A 15,005-nucleotide genomic window follows, 5' to 3' on the forward strand; every position below is an offset into this window, starting at 1 on the left:
AAGTGTTGCCCTCAGTGGGGGACTTTAGCCCACGGCCAAAGACATCGGGAGGTCCGGGGCCCCCGCGTGTGCTGTTTGTTTTTCCCTGTCTTAATTTCATCCACATGTGCTGCTTTGGTCTCTTCCTTTCGGTTGCATGTGTAGAAGGAGGGGGTGTAATCGTATTCTCGGCAAAACCGTGCACTTTAAATTTTATTTTTTTAACTGTATTTATTTTTGAGACAGAGAGAGACAGAGCATGAACGGGGGAGGGTCAGAGAGAGGGAGACATAGAATCTGAAGCAGGCTCCAGGCTCTGAGCTGTCAGCACAGAGCCCGACGCGGGGCTCGAACTCACGGACCGTGAGATCATGACCTGAGCCGAAGTCAAATGCTTAACCGACTGAGCCACCCAGGTGCCCCAGAACCGTGCATTTTCAACGGTCGTCCCTTTGGTTCCCCCTCCTGTTGCTAAAGATCTTGCGGTTGATGGCGTACGGAAATGGTGTGGCTACCGCAAGACGTTTTTGGAAATGATGGCGGTAAAGGAGATAATTTGATAGATAGGAGCTAAGTGTGTCAGGCAAGTACACGTGCAGCAGGAAGCTTCCTGGTGACCAGGCTTCTCTGCTAATGGACCTTGGTGCACATCACCTAGACCAAAAGGTGTGCGCGTGCTGCTGATTTTCACGTGGTGTAAGAGCCCAACGTCGCTGGTGAGTCTTAAAAGCGACAGATACTTTATAGTCAATGGTGCATGTTCATGCACGAGAAGCTGCGTTGTGCTGTGGCTCAGGAAGACCTAGCCCGGAATCTCGGCTCCACACGCATCAAGCGTCTACCCTTGTGCACAGCACTCGATGCCTCTGAACCTCAACTTCCTCGTCTGTGAAATGGGCATAAATAGTAAAATATAAAGTGAGCTATTTTTAAAATTTTTTTAAGGTTTATTTTTGAGAGACAGAGAGAGAGACTGGAGCAGAGACGGGAAGAGGGAAAGAGACACAGAATCCAAAACAGGCTCCAGACTCGGAGCTGTCAGCACAGAGCCTGATGCAGGGCTCAAACTTAGAAACCGCAAGACCGTGACCTGAGCTGAAGAAGTCAGATGCTTCACTGACTGAGCCACCCAGGCACCCCTGCAGTGTGTTATCAATCGGAGTTCTACAGAGAAACAGAACCAACAGGGTGTTTAGAGAGGCAGGCAGACAGACAGAGAGAGACAGAAGCAGAAAAGGGAGAGACAGAGAGATTTGTTTTAGAGAATTGGCTCACCTAACGGTGGAGGCTAGAAAGTCCAAAATCTGCCAGGTGGACCAGCAGGCTGGAGACCCAAAGAGAGTTGCAGTTGAATTCAAAGGCAATCTGCTGGCCCAATTCCTTTCTGCTCCGAGGAGGTCATTTTTTGTCGATTGGTGCCTTCAACTGATCGGATGAGGCCCACCCACGGTATAGAGACGAATCTCCTGTACTCAGTGAGACTGCGGCCGTTTACCAAGGACGCGGTGCGGGGAGGGATGCTGGTCGGAGGCAGGCCCGTTGCTACCGCCAGGAAGGAGGAGGAGGAGGAGATACGGGGTACGTTGACCACCGCCGCTGTGCCCTAGCGGAAGTGGGGTGGGCAAGCGTTAAATGGACGCTACCACAGGAGGCAACGTGATCCATCAAAATATTGCCTCTGTTTTGCCTGCCCTCTGCACAAAGGGTCAAAATCGTGCGTCTCATGACTTCGCCTACCGGCCGGTTCACAAACATCTACCGCCCCGGGCCCAAGGGTGCTCTTTGCACACATCCCATTCATCAGCACATTGCCACAAAGGTTGTTAGCAACTCAGGAGACAACAGGCGTCGGCGAGGACACCGCGGAGGAACAGAGAAACGGGAACCCTCCTGCACTGCCGGTGGGAATGCCAACTGGCGCAGCCGCTCTGGAGAACAGTGCGGAGGTTCCTCGAAAAATTGAAACGCGAACTACCTTACGGCCCGGCAATTGCACGGCTAGTTCTGTGTGCAAAGGACACAAATACGCTGATTCATAGGGGCACATGGACACTAGTGCTTACGGCAACGCCATCAACAACAGCCAAACCATGGAAAGAGCCCAAAGGCCCATCAAAAAGAAGGAAATCTTGCCGTTTGCGGCAACCTGAATGGGACTAGAGCGGATCATACTGAGCAAAATAAGTCAGAGAACGACAAACGGCATATGATTTCCCTCACATGTGGAATCCAGGAAACACAACAGATGAACAGAGGGGAGAGGAAGGAAACATCAGAGAGGGAGGAAAACCGTAAGAGGCTCTTAAATCCAGTGAACAAACTGAGGGTTGCTGGAGAGATGTTGGCTGGGGGGATGGGCTAAATGGCTGAAGGGCATTGAGGAGGGCACTTGCTGGGATGAGCGCTGGGTGTTGTATGTAAGTGATGAATCACTAAACTCTACTCCTGAAAACCCTGGTGCACTAAACTTGGATTTGAGTTAAAAATTTTGAGTTAACAAACTTGGATTTGACTTAAAAAAAAAAATAAAAATTTTGAGGGCGCCCGGGGGGCTCAGTCGGTCAAGCGTCCGACTTCGGCTCAGGTCATGATCTCGCGGTCCGTGGGTTCGAGCCCCGCGTCGGGCTCTGTTGCTGACAGCTCAGAGCCTGGAGCCTGCCTCCGATTCTGTGTCTCCCTCTCTCTCTCTCTCTGCCCCTCCCCTGCTCATGCTCTGTCTCCCTCTGTCTCTCAGAAATAAATAAATGTTAAAAAAAAAAAAGTAGTAAGTAAATAAATAAATTATAAATAAATAAATAAATAAACAAAGACTTTTAAAAATCCCTGGTAATCTCAGGGTCTAAATGTCTGTCTGCCCCATGCAACACCTCTGGACCCAGCAGCTTTTGGCCTCCTCTCGGGCCACCAGCCTTCCTGGATGGGTCCCGGTCATGCAGGTGCCCTCGCAGTTCCTTGGAGACACAAAACAACCTCCATTCCAGAGCCCTTCTGTGCCCGATTCCTTCTATCTGACAGTGAGGGCCTTCCTTCCTCGTGTTTTCCCCAGGTCAGCTCCTTCCCATCATTCGGGTAGCAGCGTTAAGTAGCACCTCCCTGGAGAGCTTTCCCGAGCACCCCTGAAGTTCGCGTACCCTTCACCCCTCCACATCAGCTCTCCCCTTCCTCCCTTCCGAGCCCTCATCGCAAAGCCTGGCGGTCTTGCTTGTTCGTTTGATATCGTCCTTCATTGCTCGACTACACGCTCGCTCCATGAGGCAGGGACACGCCTGTCCTGTCCACGCCGAACTGCAGCATCCAGACAGGCGCACACGTGGTCTCTCAGAAACTTCATCCAAGCTCTTTCCGATTCGAGCCAGCAGTGACTTGCGAGGCGCCAAAGGTCACACAAAGCAGTGTGCCACGAGATCTATAATTCTCTTACTCTTAACCTGGTTTGAACTCAATTCCATTAGAGTCTTCCAGATTTAACTAATGACACCACCTGGCTCCAACCTCCAAGGTCCCATTAAGTGAGCAGTGCTAATTAAAGTAATTGCAAAAGAATAGAGGAGATGAAGGAGGTAACAGTGAAACAATGTTGCCGGCACAGGGCGATGGGTTTTATTTGTAGTTTGCTGGCACCAGAGACATTCCAGGGCTGGATTCACTTGGCTACAATAAACAATGGAGAGCAGGGGCTGGTTGGTGCTACGGAGGGATGATCCGGGGGCGCCTGAGAGGCTCAGTCGGTTGAACATCTGACTTCCGCTCAGGTCATGATCTCATGGTTCATGAGTTCAAGCCCCGCACCGGGCTCGCGGCTGTCAGCCCCTCAGTGCAAAGCCCACTTCGGATCCTCTGTCCACCCCCCCTTCGCCCCTTCCCCACTTGCGCTCTCCCCAAGATGAATAAACATTTTTTTAGAAGAAGTGATGATCTAAAAATGCATCATTTCTGGTAAACCTAGAAGATTATATATAAGCCAGCCAATGAAATTCAGGCCGTCATGATTTATTTCATTATTATTATTTTTTTGCCTGTCTTCAGCAAGGTATACGGCATTAATTCCAGCAATTTTCTGCCCTTCCCACAAAAATTATTTAGTTAAGCTCTTAAAAGTTACATGGCAGCAAGTGAAGAAGGCCTTAGAACTTTTTTCTCTTTTTTTTTTATTTTTTATTTAAAAAAAATTTTTTTTTAAACATTTTATTTATTTTTGAGACGGAGAGAGACATAGCATGAACGGGGGAGGGGCAGAGAGAGAGGGAGACACAGAATCGGAAGCAGGCTCCAGACTCTGAGCCATCAGCCCAGAGCCTGACGCGGGGCTCGAACTCACGGACCGCGAGATCGTGACCTGAGCCGAAGTCGGGCGCTTAACCGACTGAGCCACTCGGGTGCCCCAGAACTTTTTTTCTTATATAGCTCCTGGACGTCTATATAACGTTTATCACGGGAAGCTGAACAAGCAATTGGAAAAAGTTTGAATAAAGACGGTGGTTGTCCATAACACAGACTAATAAGGTTCATTGCTCACGTCTCCATCATTTCTCTTGGGAGCGCTTCTTTTTCTTTTGGTCACGTCTACAGTAATATTACTTGAGAAAAATCGCCAAGTTTAGAGCAAATGTAAACCAAGTCTTTGAACCAGAAATCACAAATTTTGCCTCTATCATGCAGTCTCTTGTAACCACTCGGTTTCTAAACTCCTGGGGGCGCCTGGGTGGCTCAGCCAGTTAAGCAGCCGACTTCGGCTCAGGTCACGATCTCGCGGTCCGTGAGTTCGAGCCCCGCGTCGGGCTCTGTGCTGACAGCTCGGAGCCTGGAGCCTGTTTCGGATTCTGTGTCTCCCTCTCTCTCTGACCCTCCTCCGTTCGTGCTCTGTCTCTCTCTGTCTCAAAAATAAATAAACGTTAAAAAAAATTTTTTTTAACTCCTGAACTCCACTGTTAAGATGTCCCTCAATTGCCTATGGTCACAGCCTTTCCACGTTCTGGAAATTTCAATACTATTGTTACTTTTATATTCTAGGGGCGATGTGATTTTGCCAGCCAAAGCTTACAGATCAGAGATTCTCCAAGTGTGGTCCCCAGGCCAGCAGCTTCAGCACCACCTGGGAACTTACTAGAAATGCAAATTCTCAAACCCCACCCGGGGCCAATTATGTCAGAAATTCCAGGGAGAAGACCCAGCCATCTGTGTTTGACAGACGCTCTAGGTGGTTCTGATGCACGCTCAAATGTGAGACCCCCGCGCAGAGCAGTGGCTCGCAACCCCCGGCTGACTCTGCTCCTCAAGGACGTGTGGCAGTGTCTGGAGATATTTGGGTTGTCAATAACTAGGGCACAGGATGCCAGTGGGCATCTCGAAGCCAGAGCTGCTGCTGAACTTCCTTCAATGTGCAGACCCCCGTAACAAAGAATTATCCAGTCCAATATATCAAGAGTGCCAACGCTGAGAAACCCTGGGTAAAGGGAAGAACGTTTTTGACCAGCAGCCCTGAGTTTTAATAACGGCTTCCTATTAAGACGTTTTAATGTTTATTTACTTTTGAGAGAGAGAGAGACAGAGTGCGAGCAGGGGTGGGGCAGAGAAAGAGGGGGGGGACACAGAATCGGAAGCAGGCTCCGGGCTCCGAGCTGTCAGCCTGGAGCCCGACGCGGGGCTCGAACCCACGAGCCGTGAGATCATGACCTGAGCCGAAGTGGGACGCTCAACCGACTGCGCCCCCCCAGGCACCCCTAATTACGGCTTCCTATTAGTTTTCCCTCATTTTGTTTTTGGTGGTGTGATATGTCCTAGGAAAGATTCTATTTTTGTGTTTACATTTTTGTTAAACTTGTTGTTGGTTTCTTTTGAAAGCCTCCAGGTCGAAGTCATGATTGTTCACCTACATGTTTCAATTTCCCGTTTTACATTGTACTTATTCAATCCGCTTGGAATGAATTTTGATGAAAGTTGTGAAGTAATGATTTAACAACTTCTTCTATTTCCTAACCAAACCATGATAGATAAGAGGATGTGCTTCACCACGACAAAAGAGCTAGCTAAGCGTAAGGACGGTTTATTCAGAATCGGCTTTACCTTCATGTGACCAAAAATTCAAAACCAGATTAAATAAAATATGTCTATGTTTCACATTTAAAAAAATAAGCGTGGGGCATCTGCGTGGCTCAGTCGGTTAAGCATCCGACTTCCGCTCAGGTGACGATCTCACAATTTGTGAGTTCGAGCCCCACATCGGGCTCTGTGCTGACAGCTCACAGCCTGGAGCCTGCTTCGGATTCTGTGTCTCCCTCTCTCTCTGCCCCTCCCCCATTCATGCTCTGTCTCTGTCTCTCAAAAATAAATAAATGTTAAAATCAATCAATCAATCCATCCATCCATCCATCAATAAAAGTGTGATAGGCAGGCCAGTGCTTGTTTGGAGGCTCCACAATTACCAGGGATCTGGATTCCTTCAAGACATCCTGTCACTATGGTCCAAAAAGGCTGCCAGAGCTCCAACCATCACATTCTATTCCATGCAGCTTGAAGAAGGAAAGAAAAAGATGGGCCTCTTCTTCTTCTTTTTTTTTTTTTAAGCTTATTTATTTATTTTGAGAGAGAAAAAGAAAACGCAGGAGGGGCAGAAAGAGAGGCAGAGTGAGAGAATCCCAGGCAGGCTCCACAGTGTCAGGGCAGAGCCCGATTCGGGGCTTGAACTCACGTGCTGTGAGATCATGACCTGAGCCAAAACTAAGAGCTGGACGCTTAATCAACTAAGCCACCCAGGTGCCGTGAGCCTCCTCTCTTTAAGGACATTTTCCAAAGGTCACGCACAACATTGCTGCTCACAACTCATCGGCCAAAAGCAAGTTAGCAGGGGATTTATGCCCCACCCGAGAGAGGTGGAGGCCGTCTCCAGGAAGACCATTGTGCAGGAGGCTAGAAGGCCACCCCCTGAACAGAGAGCCCCAAAGAAAAGATGAAATTAACAGAGTCTTTGACAAAGAATACTGAGAAGAGATTTATACCCTTAGTGTAGACTTTGGAGTTGAATTTCTGATTGGCACAGAGAAAATTAAGCAAACCTTTGAAAATGACGCATTGCTATTTCCAGGAAAAATAAACATTTGCTCAGGAAAGAATTCAGTTAGGAAAACTTTGGTTACAGTGTGCTAACCAACATGGTCCCCAAAACCACAGGAGCTTAAAACAACCAGATTTTATCTTTTGCTTATGGCTACACGCGCACCGCCAGTTGAAAAAGGGACTGTCCTCATCATAGTCACAAAAGGACCCAGACTGATGGAGCAAACACCTTCTGGAACGCGGGTAACTTGTGGTGCCTGATGCAAAGAGACCCCTGGAGAATTTCACATCAGCAATTAAATGCCCTGGAGCCTGTTGGCCAGATCAGTCACACGACCCCCACCCCCCCTGCCCCCCACGCCGCCCCGCCTGGATTCAAAGGGAGCAGAAAAAAGTCTTGCCACGTACCCTGAAGGTAGACCCCCAAACGTTTGACATCGAGCAACAGTGACAACCACACAAGGACACGGGGAGTTGCTGTGGAAAATACAGATAGAACCATGATCGCGTAAGCATCGAACAATGATGTTTGGGAGGATGGCTGTTGTGGGAAGCGTTTACTACATCGAGGTGGGGGTGGCGAAGGGGCATTAGAAAAAGGAGTCCTTGGGGCGCCTGGGTGGCTCGGTTGGTTAAGCGTCCAGCTCTTGGTTTTGGCTCAGGTCATGATCTCACAGTTTGTGGGTTCGAGCCCCACGCCGGGCTCTGTGCCGACAGCTCGGAGCCTGGAGCCTGCTTCGGATTCTGCGTCTCCCTCTCTCTCTGCCCCTCCCCTGCTTGCGCTCTGTCTCTGTCTCTCAAAATAAATAAACGTTAAAATTTTTTTTTTTTTAAAAAAGAGAGAGATGAAAAGAAGAAAGCAGAACAGACAGGCAAAAGGCTTTTCAGTGTTTGCCTCGGTTCTGTGTTGGGGGTGGGGGTGGGCAGGGCACAGACTGTTATTTTTCACCATGAGCCTTGTGGTGCTTTTTGGCTTTTTAAAATATGTCAAATATTATTCTGGAAAGGCAAGAAATTAAATTTCAAGTTTCAAGAGTGGGAGGAAATGCCTCGAATGTTTGATAGCAAGCATCTCTTTATCGTTTGAATGCACAGCCCCACACGTCGCCCTCCTAGGACAAAAAGGGAGGAACGCAGTGAGATGCCATATTGGTGCCGTTGCCCCTCGACCCCGGGTGCTCAGCCCTGGAACAAATCCTGGGTCTGTTTCCATTTTCACAAGCAGCCAATAAGCACCATTTAAGAGCAAGGCAAACTAAAGAACTCAATCACCCCCAAAGGAAGGATAATTTGCAGACTTTTCTGCTTCCAGCAACCATGTCTAATCCGGCGCTAACCCCTTGGAAGCACCACAGCGTTTCTAAGAGACAGGAATCCAGAGAATTCTACAACACGCTCCCCTTTTAAAAATGCAAATCAGTGGACATGTTTGCCGGCTCAAGCACGGTATGCACTCCGGAGATTTGTCAAGAAGCTTCTGCGATGCTTCCAAATTCTTGGGATGGCTTCGTGCCTCCCTGAAATTAATAAGAGATCCCCTATTTTTTTTTTCTACCTGGTAGTCATTTTCCAAGCATATGCCCGCTTGAAGAACGTGGGGGGCAGGAGCTGTTTGGAAGGCCAGCATGGCCCTGTCCCCCTGCGGGCTTCTGGAAGGGCAGCCAACCCCCCGTGACTGAGACTGTTAAACTCTTTTCATTGACTCACATGGATGTAAATTATGACGAGAGTCTGGCATCGTCTCACCAGATGCCCTGCATTGCCCTGCCTTCCTTCTGTCATCTGTGATGAAGGTGATGACGGGGGGGGGGGGGGGAGAATACTCAAGGTAAGGGAATAAAGAATTTGTGATTCCACCTCAAGACAATATCCCGCTTCTCCAGGCTAACCTCTTGCTGCCTAATCCTATTAAGCACGTTGGAAACTTGAGAATTACCTCTGCCCTCCTGCGGGATTCTCCTCTCAGCTCCCTCCTCCCAGCCCAGGCAGATGGAGATCCTGGGCCAACTAGGGAGAAGGTCATGTTCTCAAAGAGGCAAAAACAAAGTCATGGATAATTTCCAAAACGTTGCCCCGTTTTGAGGCAGTCGTTTGGATGTTTGCCAAGTGCCAAGGACCGTGGTGAACATTCGTCCCACAGCCAGCCCCTGGGGAATACTGACCCGGTCCCTTTTGGGCAGACAAGATGGCCGGACCCAGACTGTAGGGCCAGTGGCAGAGTTTATCGTGCGGTCATGCCGCCTTCCACACTTTTCACGGCCCTACGGGCGATAAAGACTCTCCCCTAGGGACACCACTGGAGGGCTGGGCAATCTACTGCTAGAGGCAGAGCCTGGTGGGCCAAGGCTCAACAGGAGTCATTGGGACTTTCCCCTTCCGTTGACTAAAGTCTCCTTCCTGGCCTTCTTCACGGCCAAGCACCTGCTCCACCAGAGTCGGCTCAGGCCCCAGCTGCCCGCACGGTTCCCTGCGGCTCACTCTTGCACCTCTGTCTGCCCCCACAGGCCCTCCAATGAGTCCCCAGGACTTCCTCTGTTACCACGCCTTTCACATCATGTGAGGGTTGCAGTTCTCCTGTCTGTCTCCTGATTAGAGTGTGAGTCCTTTGAAGGAAGAGTGGCGTCATTTATTTTAAATAATTTAACGAGTGATGGTTGATGAACGAGTGAGTGCAAAAATGAATGAATGAATGAATGAATGCATGCATGAGCTCAGGTGAGGAAATCAGAGTTTCCTGACCTGCCCCGCTCCACATAAGCAGCGATGCCAGAACGGATCTGAATGCTGTGCCTCCTAACTTCTGATCCGGGGTTTTTCCCACCACCGCCTACCAAACCTGGAATGTTTTCCCTCTTTTACGAGCCCCCTCTGCAACTCCGATGACACTGGGCGAGCACTTCGCTTCAGTACTTGTAAGGGAACAGAGCACAGATGAAGGAACCCCGAGGGAAAAGAATTGCGCATCAGAAGAAGAGAACAGAAAGAAGAGCAAGGAGGAGAGATGGTCAGCAAAACCAGCACTTCCTTCAGGTGATCACGTGGCCGCGATCGATCCGGGGCTGAGGTTTGTCTCGTGGAAGCAATTTACAGGGCCCGGGACTCACGCTTCCTTTCTTCACATCTCGACACCAAAGTTCAAGGAACGTACGGAAGGAGTGAAGTATAATGACTTTAATTAACGTCGGGAATTCCGAAAGGTCTGAGATGTCGCCCAACCAGGGGCGGGCATGGAAGCTGGGAGAAGGTCCACCCTCCTGCGCCGGAGACGAAGGGTAGCTTATTCGTGACGGCAGCAGCTGGAATGTCCGCACGCCTTGCGTCGGTTACCTGAGCCCCAGCTCCTCCCAGACGACAGGAGCCAGATTACACCTGCTCCACGAAGATCCCTGCTCCTGGCGACCCCGAATCTTCCCTGGCACACAGTAGGGCTCCCGACCCTTCTCTCCAGAGGAGAACGTTACCTTCATAGCAGAAAGTTGGCACGCCTGTCCTTGGTTTTGAAGGGAGACATTATCTCTACCTTCCAAGGCTGTTCAGAATCCTTAAGGGGCACCTACCTGGGCAGCTCAGGCGGTAGAGTGTCCAACTCTCGATTTCAGCCCCGGGTCATGATCTCAGGGTTCAGTTCGTGAGATCGAGCCCCGCATCAGGCTCTGCAGTGACAGTGTGCAATCAGCTTGGGATTCTCTCTCTGTCTCTCTCTCTCTCTGTCCCTTCCCCCCCCCCCTTCAAAACCAAGTAAATAACTAAAACGTGAAAAAGAGAGAGAATCATTGGAACAAAGGCAGATGTGCAGAAACCTGAAAAACTGATGGATGATCACCGCCCCCCCCCCCCACCCCAGGGAGCATCTGACTTCCGCATTCACTCAGCTATTGAACACTATCGAGCCGTCACATGCCAGGCACCGTGCTGCTTCATGAATGTACACAGAGAACAAACCTGACATACGTAGCTACTGACTTCGGGGAGCTTGCACTTCAGCGGGGATAAAAAGCATTCATCCAAGATCCCATAAGTGCATGCAAAACACAGTGACAAGGAACGTCAGCGGAGGCTCCGGGCACCGCAGAAGTCTATCGTGGGATGCTGCGAAAATGTGTCACCTCTGAGTCGGGCACACAGCTTCCCCAAGACAGTCCTGTCTCGTGCCTGTTGTCCCAGACTGACTGTTTACAGCATTCCTTCCCCTCTGCATGGTGCCCTGTGAGGAACTGGGGGGGGGGGGGGGGGAGGGCTCAGCGAGGGAGAGCGTGTCAGATGAGGCTACAAAAGGTGAATAGGACAGGAGCACACAGAGCCTCACGGTCTCTGTTAATACCTATGGTCATTATCTGCAGAGCATCAAGAAGCTATTTAAGGGTTTTAAATAAGAGGGTCACATGATTAGAGGCTCCTGGGTGGCTCAGTCGGTTGAGCGACCGACTTTGGCTCAGGTCGTGATCTCAGGGTCTATGAGTTCGAGCCCCGCGTCGGGCTCTGTGCCGACAGCTCAGAGCCTGGATCCTGCTTCGGATTCCGTGTCCCCCTCTCTCTCTGCCCCTCCTCTGCTCATGCTCTGTCTCTCTCTGTCTCAAAAATAGATAAAAGATTAAAAACAAGAGACAGGGTGTGTCACATGATCAGATTTTCGTATTGAAGAGGGCACTTGGGCCCAGATGGGGAGTTTAGAGGAAGTGGATAGTGAACGAGGAGGGTCAGGGTCCATCGCTGCCTCTGGGAGGAGACCAGTAGTGGTCGAGGAGAGAATGGTTAGATTTAAGAGACACTCGGGGGTACACCTACCAGGGTAATGACGTGAGAGGAGAGAGGCCACCAAGGAGGACCCAAGGATTCCCATCTGGCATGGCGGGTGGAAACACTGGACAGTGTAGTCAGAGAGGCAGCGAGGAAGCGAGGCCAGCGGCTGAACAGACCTGCAGGTCAGGTGGTGGATCCGGGCTGGAGTTATTCACCAGAAAGTCAACATCACAGGGATAGTGGCCGAAGCTGTGAGCGTGAACGAGAGGCCCCACAGCGGCACAAAGACAGAGCCCAGGCCAGAGCCCTCAGAAAGCCAACGTGAATAGACACGTAGGGTGGAATGGGTCCCGAAAGCAACTGGGAAGGTGCCATCAAAGGTACGAGGAAAACCAGGAGACTGTGGCTTCCCGAAAGCCAAGCAAAGCGAAGAGAAGCGAAGAGGAGAAGGAGACGGAAACTATCAACCGTGTCGAATCTGCTGGGTCATGAGGGAGGAGGAGGATTGAAAAACTCCATTAGACGTAAAGACATTGGACTCACTGGTGATCTCAGGAAGGCGTGTTCTGAGCAGGAATGAGGACTGAAGCAGCCTTGGGGAGGACTCGGCCATGAGCCAGAGGGACAGAAATGGAGGCCGCGAATACAGGGACCTCTGTGAGAATCCAGACGACGAAAAGGGGGGACAGAGAGGCCAATGGAGAGACGGAGGGCAGAGGCTTTGCATTTTGTGGCTAGGAAAGGTTAGAGCAGGTGGAAATCTTCTAGAGGGAACTAGTCACTGGAGACGGGACGAGGTCAAATAAGGGTGGGGAGAGAGTTCACCCGAGGTTCCTGAGACGCACAGAGCTGAGCAGGTGGCGTCCAATGGGAAAGAGGAAGAACTGAGTTGGAGAAGAGGGGGGCCGGGCCCGGGTGGTGGTGGGGAGGAAGGAGGAAACCCCGGGTCCGGGGGTAGGGCAGTCTCCAAATCTGGAGGAGGGAGGTTGAGTGAGCGCTCACGGGAATGGGGGGGTAGGAGGCCAGGCTATCTGCCAAGAAGGAGATGCCGGAGGGGGGGCCGGAGCTTGGGAGGTTGGCGGGGCCGGAGCTTGGGAGGTTGGCAGAGGCCTGGTGTGGCCACCGGAGCGGGGGGAGGGGGAGGGGCAGAGGAAAGCAAGGAGGGTCGGGCAGAGTTTATGCGTGCCCGCACGCGTGCCCAAGCACACACACTCAGGACACGATCCAGTCTCCACCTGCCTTAAACTGTCTCTCGAATCCAGCCGGCCGGGCCTCCTTCCTCCCGCCCGGTGTCCGTTCCCGAACCATCCCTCACCAGGATCAGCTCCTGATGAAACCAAGCAAGAGCGTCTGCCCCTCAGAGGGCTGGGGGAGTCCGCAAGGGGGTGGAAAACTGCGAACACTCACCACTTCACATCCGTCCTCCGTCCCCGCTTCACCTAGAGAAATGAATTCAGAGCAACCCAAATGGCAGAGAAGAGAAAGCCCATCAGTGTTTCGATCAAAGCGGTCTCTGCTTGCTTATCCAGGCAGAGGCCGGCCCCGAGGGTTTCGGGGAGCAGGGGGCTGGGGAATGGCTCAGGTCGAGCTCTCCTTTTTCTACCATCTCAGCCATGGGCTGTCCGTGTTCCCTGAGAAGGTGAAAGAAGGAAGAATGAGTCCAGGCACGTTGGATCCAGGGGCGGGCGGTGGGTGCTGGGTGAGAGCGAATTTATCTTCCCCTTTCAGAGTGTAAAAATGCTTCCCCCAAGTCAGATGTACTTCGAGCCTGAAAATGACTCTTTCTAACAGGGAAACTGTGTCACCTACTCACAGAAGGATCTGAAGAGGAGAGCTGACAAAGAAGGGACTTAAATCCGCCGGAAAGCAAAGTGCCATCAGGAGTGGGAGGAAATTGTTCTCCTGACCTGGAAACGACCCTCACTTGGAATGAGTCTCCTGCTTCCTGACACGCCAAGGACAGGGGGGCTCAGAGCCTGGGGCTGTGAAGGGCTGGTGGGGTGGCGGGGAGGGAGGTGGGAGGCCTGCAGGGAGCAGACAGCAGCCCCCCAGCATCCCCAGGGAGGGGGCTGGCAGGGGCACCTGCAGGGGCTGCCGAAGCCCGAGGCAGGAAGCCCGGGTTGTCTTCAGTTCGGGGTCACTGAAGGCCCACGACTCAGAGTGAAGCATCCGCAAACCGCCTAATCCGCCTGAAGGAAACTGACAGCGGGGCTTGAAAGGAAAGCATTTCTGGAATAATCCCAGAGCGCTGCAGTTTCTGATGAGCAGATTCTAGGAAAAGCAGAGAGCCTGGGGGCCGGTGGGGGGCGGGGGGGCTTCATGTTGCGGCTGGAGGTTTCTCCAGGAGCCCTCCCCACCAGCCCGGGAGAGCGGATTCTCTCTCATCTGTCACTCATCTCGGAAAGAATTAACCAGACGTCGGGGCCATTTGCCAGCGCTGAGATGGAAAAGGACAGAGGAAGCTTTGGGGGTGGGGCAAGGACAGCAGGGGGTGGCAGGAACCGGGAGGCAGTGCCCAGCCCCTCACAGTGGATCAGGCTGGAGTTGTGAGGGTGCTGGAGAGTCTGGGCTCGCTCGGACACACTGCTTTCTTCCGCATTTACTTCCAAGCAGGACGGCAGAATGGGCCCGTGCAATTTCCCTTTCATCCACACAAAATTATTGCAAACCCTATTTCCCCCACCTCACAGCTCAAAAAAAAAAAAAAAGAAAAGAAAAACAAAAACAAAAAAACCAAAAGGCTACTAAAACTCTTAATTTGGGAGCTATGTCTGGCACCTGGGTGGCCCCGTCGGGTAAGCGTCCGACTTCAGCTCAGGTCATGATCTCACAGTTCGTGAGTTCGAGCCCCGCGTCGGGCTCTGTGCTGACAGCTCGGAGCCTGGAGCCTGCTTTGGATTCTGTGTCTCCCTCCCTCTCTCTCTGCCCCTCCCCAGCTCACGCTCTGTCTCTCAAAAATAGAAACAATAAATAAATAAATACAAACAAGTCTCTGCGCTCTGGGAAGAGCCACACGCTGGGGTTGAGGTGGGAAGGAGCCGTCAAAGACGCACATCAGTGCCACCATCCGTCCACAAGGGTCCCCTGTGACCCTGCAGGGAGCCCCGTCCTCTCTATTTACACAGGTAGAGTTGCCTGGAGGCGTTTGGTTTGTTTGCAGTTTCCTGGCAAAATCTCTCCCAAGGGTGAATTTCACAGGCTAGCCATTGGGTGACACGTTGTGCCCAGAACAC

Source organism: Neofelis nebulosa, chromosome 2, assembly GCF_028018385.1.
Source record: "Neofelis nebulosa isolate mNeoNeb1 chromosome 2, mNeoNeb1.pri, whole genome shotgun sequence".
Lineage (NCBI taxonomy): Eukaryota > Metazoa > Chordata > Mammalia > Carnivora > Felidae > Neofelis > Neofelis nebulosa.